This window comes from Octodon degus, unplaced genomic scaffold, assembly GCF_000260255.1.
Source record: "Octodon degus isolate 3935 unplaced genomic scaffold, OctDeg1.0 scaffold00001, whole genome shotgun sequence".
Classification (NCBI taxonomy): domain Eukaryota; kingdom Metazoa; phylum Chordata; class Mammalia; order Rodentia; family Octodontidae; genus Octodon; species Octodon degus.
The window spans coordinates 19,829,457-19,837,675 of record NW_004524577.1 but is presented as its reverse complement, the minus strand read 5'-3'; the positions used below and the strand labels follow the sequence as shown (position 1 = coordinate 19,837,675).

The 8,219-nt window shown below is 35.3% G+C and overlaps 1 pseudogene; it reads right to left on the bottom strand.

Annotated features, from left to right (window-relative positions):
* Positions 1–7,324, bottom strand: part of LOC101560248 — a 58,165-nt pseudogene extending 50,841 nt beyond the window's left edge.
* Positions 7,325–8,219: the final 895 nt, after the last annotated feature.

The window sequence follows — 8,219 nt, the reverse complement described above, 5'->3', positions numbered from 1 at the left end:
ATACTCAAACTCATTTTTAAATCTATGTGAAAGAGCATAGGAACTATTATCTCACTTTCTTCTTAGAGATTTGATCTGTGAGATACCACGAAATAACGTATAATGAGAAGCTGTTTGTCTGTAACTCATGGGCAAGTTGAAAATTATGAATCCAAGTTTCCAAAAGAAGAAAACAGGAAGTAAAATGCTAGTAAATTTACAACAAAGATGATGCTGCAGCTGGGGTGATACATATTAGAACATTTAAGAAAAAATAGTTAAATCTCTTAGTTAAAATACATGCATGCAAAATGCCTGGCTTTCACTCCCCAAGTGCTTAGAGAAGGGAATTATAAGACACATATTCTAATCTCAGTAGCTACTGTACAATCATAAATGCATCAACTTCCTGACTTCCACTTCCTTTTGTGAAATAGAAATGTCTAATTGTCTAGTAATAAATATATCTATGTCTGCTAAAAATATATATATTACTCAATAAATTAAGTAAAATATTTTTATTTTGATCAATTTTAATTTGTGGACTCAATCATGAAAATCTCCACTCTTTTTTCTCCTTGAGAAGAGTTTTAAAATTCACTAGTATCTCCAATTGAGGGTTTAAGTATTAAGGATTGCTTTTTCTTTTAGGAAGTGTTTTCTAACTGAAACTCTCTTCCCACTTTTTAAAATTTTAAAACTGCAAATCCTCATGAAAAACTTACAAATGAGGAAAATGATATAAGTTAAATAAAAGCTTTGTATTCTAATTCATCAAATGATGCTGATATGTGAGTTGATGAATTATTTATTTAGTTAATTAAATAATTTTATGACAGACATTAATTTTTACCATAATTAAATATTATCAATGTGATAAAATAGAAAAGTTATAGCAAACCCTGTACTTTTATTTTCTTCACATTTCTCTTGCAGAATGTCAGCAATGAAATGTCTTTGCTTTGTTAAATTTCTCATCTCAAAATTTAATCATGGTGCTTGGTACACAGTACACTCTAAATATATGTTAAATATCTTAGTTACTCTTCTCTCATTTCTGGGACAAATCACCAACACCCAGAATTAAGCAAGGAAAAGTTTACTTAGCTCAGTTTGTGGAGGTTTCAGTCCATATTCAGGTTCCAAGGCAGATTGGCACATGGCACAGGGCAGCAGTTCATGTCAGCAGAAAACAGGAAAACAGCAAGAGCAAAAGGGCGGGATTAGTGGCAATTACAGAGAACAAGTCTAACTCCCTTATGTTGCATCCAGGCTACCTGCTCCAGGCTAGGTGTAGCATTTCCATCCATAATCCCGGCAGCACTTCAACCCATAATCCAGGCAGCACTCACACCCACAATCCCAGCCATGGATCATGAATTAATCACAAAGTCTAGAAGTCTGTCCCATGACTGAATGAGGTTTTGGGGGGACAACTAGACACAAACTATAACATTAAACACATAGTGAATTTTTTATACTGCACAACACACTTTTTAAATATTATGTTTTGTTATCTAAGTGTACTTCCCAGGAATTTGTTAAGTTTAACCTCAGAAGGATTATAATTTTCTCATATAGGCATCTTTTGAGCTTCTTTGTATTACAATTATATTTAGATCCCAATTAAATGAAAGCATGGCTTCCTAGTAAAGTTATCCACAATTAGCTTCACATATTTGCTTCCCACCAATGTTGCAAACTTAATGATGTTGTTTCATGATTTACTCCAGTGAAGTGCCAAGCAGGACAATAGTTGATTTAAATGGATTGTAACTTGATTTTGCTATGTCCATATTGCTTAAACTAAAGGCTCGCATGCTTTATTATAAAGGATTTTGAATATCGCATTAACACTGAAAATTCCACTATAATCCCAGCACTTGGGAGTTTGAGAAAGGAGGACTGTTGTGAGTTTGAGACCAGCCTGACCACTAAACAGTGAGCACAAGGCCTGCCTGAAGTGCATAAGGAGATTCTATTTCAAAAAAGAAATAAAAAAAAAATCTGACAATTCCTTTTTAAATACCTTGAATATAATAGTAGGAACTATAAATTTTATTTTTCTCATTTTTTTCTTAATAAATCAAGTAAAAGATTTTGTTCTTTAAAGTAGAGTATACAAATTATCATCCTTGTTGTCATAGTGATTTATTGCTGCAAAGGTCGGGTTCTTAATTTTGCTTTAATTGAAATTTACCTTGATTATTCTCAGCCTTAAGGTTAAAACTGACCCACAAATTCCTTACAAACAATAAAATGTACTTATATGTAGACTGAAATTATAATGAATCTGTAAAATTACTATAATTGAGTATTTATAGTTTATGTATTTGTGTTATTAGAATACATGAATATAGTGTCACCATTTATTCTTTCAAATCTTCATATTTTTTCTTGGTAACATTTTCTTGCTTGTAGTACTAAGATTATGAGTGTTAACTGTTATATAAAATCGAATAAGAAATGCTGATTGGATTACATTGTACTCAGTGTAGATGGTTGGATTTGCCGAAATTAGAGGGCCTACCCTGGTGTGGGTGGCACCAACCAATAGGCTTGTAGCCTGGATGGAATAAAAAGGGGAAGAAAGGAAGGAAGTCATGTTCAGTGGAGCTTCAGAATTCACCTTCATGTTCCAGTATCTGTGTCCAAGTCTCCAACACAAACTCTTCAGCCTTCCAGGTCAAACTCTTCCACCTTCCAATGTAGACTCTCAGGCTTCCAAGAGGGCTTTGGAGCAAGCGCCAGGTCTTCTACATTGGAGTGGATTGCTTGACCCCCCAGCATACAGAGAACCCTTTTGTATACTTGGCTCCAAAGGCAGTCATTATAAGGATAAATATAAATACTCCTATTAATATATAACTACTATGGCATTAAATTGGTAATTCTGGTGACCTCTGATTGATATAGGTGAGGTTATATATATCCCCTGGAATTCTTAACGAATTTTTAGTTTAATTGTGGCTTTATTTTATCTGTTAATGCTCATTATTAAAATAAGAATATAACTGCTAATATCATGCTTATGTTCTGCTCATGTTTTTAGCAAATAATTTGTCATATCAATAACTCATCATAGTTAATCATTTAGTAACACTAAATAAAGCAATGATAGTAAAGTCATATTTTAGTTTGAATAACAGTGTAATCTTTTGTGTTTTCTATGCATTTATTTATAATCTTTCTACTGATTTGCCTCTCCTACCTTTCTTTCATTTATTTATTTATTTATTTATTTTGTTGTTACAGGGTCGCACTATACGTTTCAGACTCATAGTGATCCTCCAGCTTTAAGCCTCCCCAGAGCTGGGATTACAGACATCCACCACCACACACTGACTTTGGCCAGTTCTGCCTACTGAAAGAGGGGACTGGCACTGCATGTGGTGCCAGAGATTGAACCAAGGTCCCTGTACTTGCCTAAACAGGCACTTTAGTCCACTGAGCTGTCTCACAGGTTAAAAGTGGACATTTATGTTTCATTTCTAAACAAGAGGAAAGTTTTCTAGATTTGCCATTTAGCATTTTGATGGTTTAATTTTTTTTATGGTAAATACATTTAATATGCCGCATATATTTTATCACAGAAATGACGCATTCCTAAATGCTTTTTAATCATTAACAAGCATAGACTTTTATTATATGCTTTTTCTATATGTTTTAATCTCATGATTTCTTTTTTTTCCTTATTATATTAATAAAGCTGTACCATTGCTTTTTATTTTTAATACCATACTAGCATTATATTTCTGGGGGTGGTGCCAATTTCAGTATTGACATATTTTTATCTGGATATTACCTGAGCCTGAATTTCCCTTAGTTTGAACTTCTTTTTGCCTAATGTCCCCAATACTTATGAAACCATTCAAGATTTTGTATTTCAACTTTTGAAAAATTCATTTGTCAAGAACCTTGCTAATTCCTGCTAACATGATTTATTTGATAATAGTCTCTTATTCCTTTAATATTTGTGGAGTTTCCCACTCATTTTATTTATTACTGATAGCACAAAGTTTTTTTTTTCTTTAAGTAACCAATCTTTGATTGTACTAACATTAAACACCTACATGTATTTAAATAATGCAAGATTCTATCTTTCATCTCTTAAATTTCCTACTGGTATATTTATTTTCTATATTATTACTTCTCATCTTTCAGAAATTATTTCTTTTATAGCTATTGGATGTAATTCCATCATAACTTTCTAGCTTAATTTTATATTTTTATTTTTTAAAGAGAATAAAGAACAGTAAATAAAACATTAGAAACATGACAGAATTTCACTAAACAAAATAGTAAGAATTCAACAATGGTGGCTACATTGAATAGTGTTATCTTCAAACTAGTTGTTTAGATTACCAGATATATGCATGCAAAATAGGCAAAAAAGTTATAAGACATCAAAAAGGAGAAAAAAAATTAAGTATTAATTACTGCTTTCAATAGACCAGCAGAAATCAGCAATACAATTATCCAAGTTATCCTGAATATATACAAAAATAGATCTTCTCCCTTTCTCCTTTCTTTCATTGTTTTCCTCATCCCAATTGTTCCTTCCCTTTGAACAGATTCTTTCCCCTTCACAGTATCTACTGTTTATCTTAGATTTTATTTATTCTTTCAGGTACTTACCCTAGTGAGACAATATGATGTTTGCACATGCGGGTCTCATTTATTTCACTTAGGAATATGCTCTCTAGTTGCATCCATTTACCTATAAAAACCTTGACTATATCTTTTTCATAGCCGAGTAATCCTCCATTGTGTAAAAAATCATATCTTCTTTTATCTTTTCCTCAGTTAACTGCAGGGAGTAGAATTATTGCCAGGACTTAGCTGCGAAACATTCTGTTGCTTTTCCAGTTTATTGAGATGTTACTCAGACTAGTTTATTTCACATTTCTCCTTTCATATCCTATGCATTTAGCATTATATATATATATATATTTTTTTTTTTTAATGAAACCAGGGATTGAACTCAGGCCCTTGAGCTTGCCAGGGAAGTGCTTATTCTTCTGAGCCATCTCCCTGGTACTCTTATAACAACATATCAATAGGAGTTGCCATCAAAAAATGTATCAGGGAGGAAGAATTGTAGAGCCTCTAAAAGAATAGATAATATTTTAGAAATTTAAGGTTACTAATAACAGAAGCCTGAGAGGTCAGCAGATGCGGCATCTTGCTTCACAACCTGGCATCTCACCTTTCCAGAGAACCTGTGACTACAACATCTGTTCTTCTCAAACTCCTCAGGATTCTCTATTTTTCCAATTAGTCATGACTGCTTCTTTGTGGTGATCATTATATTTGGTAGAAGAAGCAAAATTTCACAATGAATCAATAGATAATATGTGTGAAAGTATTGATCTATATTCTGTTTAGAGGTGTCCAGACATGACTGCTATATTTTTCATTTAAAACAAAAGTTAAGAACATCTCTCAAATTTTTTTTTTCTTTAAGGATACATAGTAGATGCATCACTTCATTGTTTGACTGTTTTCATAATTGTCATGTTTTAAACTTATGATTTGTGCACTCGCTTCTTGGGATTGTAATCTTTTATCATACTTCTACCATTCTCTCAAGGAGATATTTCAGGGCTGGACAAGTAGCCCAGTGGAGAAATGTTTGCCTGGTCTATCCAGAGCCCTGGGTACAATCTCCAGCATCACAAAAGAAAAACAGTTCAACCTGTCCCTGGCTCAGAAATTATCCTTAAAATGAAATAGAAGGGCCAGAGAGCTCAACAGAATAAAGCGCCGGGGTTTGATCCCCGGCGTGCCATGCTGGTCCTGCTCCTGGGGCATGTTGAGACGGTGACTGAGACTGCCCCAGGTGCACTGAGACGGTGACTGAGACTGGGCATGGAGGCACGCACCTTTAATCCCAGCGCTTGGGAGGCTAAAAACAGGAGGATCGCTACAAGTCCAACCTGTGTAGTGAGACATTGTAGACCCTGTACTTAATAAAAAATAAATAAGATGTATCACTTAAAATGAAATACAGATTGAGAGGTTAGCTAGTGGTAGAGTACTTGCCTAATGTGTACATCCATGGGTTTGATTCTCAGAATGGCAAAAAGTAGTGACAACGTCATAATTATCCTCCAACAAATAAAATGCAGTGTTTTCTAGTTTAAAAAACCCCACACATTTCATGGTATTCTACAAGTTTTGATGTTCCATATTTTTATTATGATTCCATGAGAGCATATTCCACTTTTATATTTACTTTTCTTTAACATAATGGTTCCTTAGAAGCATATACATTATTATAACTAACAATTAAATGATAATTTTTATTGTATATTTTGTAATTAAATCTTAATCCCACATGTGCATAACTATGTAAGATCTAACTCAGTGACCCTCAAATCACTCACAATTATTTGAGACACAGTGTTAGTAATCGGAAGTTAATTTTGGCAAATCCCATGTGCTCTGAAGAGCATAAGTAAGTGTCCGACTTTGCATTTTCTAATTTAAGGTTATTAATTGGCTCTCTGGATATTAAATATCTCTGCAGAACTTTTTGTATTTTAATATAGATTTACAAGAGCTTCAAAAATAGTCTTAGGGTTGGGGAAATAGCTCAGCCAATTAAAGCATCTGCAGGCAGGCACAGGGGCCGGGGGTTTGATCCCTGGGCCTGCCATGCCGGCCCCGCCCCTGGGGCACCCTGAGGCAGCAGTTGAGACTGGGTGTGGTGGCACACACCTGTAATCCCAGCACTTGGGAGGCTGTAAACAGGAGAACCACTGCAAGTTTGATCTAGTAGTGAGACCCTGAACACCCTGGAGACCCTTCCCTAAAATACAGGAAAAAAAAAAAAAAGGTCTTGTGCACTTACGAATCTTGTACATTTACGCAGGAAGTGTGAGATAATAAGTGTATGTTATTTTAACTCTCTAATTCTTTTTTAATTTGTTCAGCATCAGTGGAAAATTAATATACTTCTCATGAAAGAAAATCCATAAATATTAGATGTGGGTTTAGAATTATTTTTCAAGTTCCATTCCTGCTGCATATACTTTTATATACCTTTCATATAAAAAAATCATCTCATTATTCAGAACCAGGCTTTTTCATTATATGCTATTTCTTTGTTACTTTTGTGCCTCTTTTTATTGGAGTCCACTCAGCCCAAAGATTTTTTGAGTTGGTATTATCTTGATTTGTACTTCTCTATGCTTGTGTTTGCAACCTTTCCACATCTAATATTGATGGATTTTCTTTCATGAAAAGTATATTAATTTTCCACTGATGTTGAACAAATTAAAAATTAAAAAATTAGCGAATTAAAGCAACATACACTTACCATTGCACGTTTCCTGCGCATCCGCCGTCTGGTCCTTGCCTCGCGGGCTTCTCCGCTTGGGTCTCAAGGAGCTGCTGGGAGCGTTTGGCTGCAGCGTGTCCTGCGCTGGCGGCTCAGCTGGGGCAGCACCGACTCGCACGCCTGCTGATGCTGCTCGCAGCGCCACTGTCGCGCAGCCCCGTGTCTGGGGTCCATTACCCCTTCTTGACCTCTGGAGGCCCGCCCTCGAGGTTGCTTGAGGCCAGCTCTATTCTTTGCTTCCGAATTAGCTTTTCCAGTATGACAGCTTCTTGCAACAAGCCAGCCACACAAGATTCCAAAGAACACTCTAAATGGTCATGAGTACTTAGATAATTCAGCGCGATATAATGAAGTAGGGGACATCCTGATCTGATTGGGAGAGATAAAATTTTATTTCTGACCACAGTTCAGGGCAGAAGGCATGAAGAACTAAACAAAGTCATAAACACTAGAAGAACAGGAAGTGGGTGTGGTAGGGCGTCCCTTTTTTTTGCCACATAAAACAGAGAGTTTTCTTTTAAAAGTCGAGCTGGTGACTGCAGTTCATTGACGGCACAAACAAATCTCTCTTTATTCCAGTGCTTGTGTACAAAGCAACATTTTACTTTTTATTCTTCTTTTGTAGCCATGCTGTTCACTTTTTCATTTTTTCACTATTTGAAATATTGTATTCTTTGAAGTTAGTATAGTTATTCCATTTATTTATTTATTTATTTATTTATTTATCTATCTATCTATTTTTTAGTTTAAGGGAAGGGTCTACAGGGGGTTCAGGGTCTCACTACTAGATCGGACTCGGATGATGCGCCTGTTTACAGCCTCCCAAGAGCTGGGATTACAGGCACGCGCCACCACGCCCAGTCTCAGTCGCTGTCTCAGTGTGCCCCACGAAGAG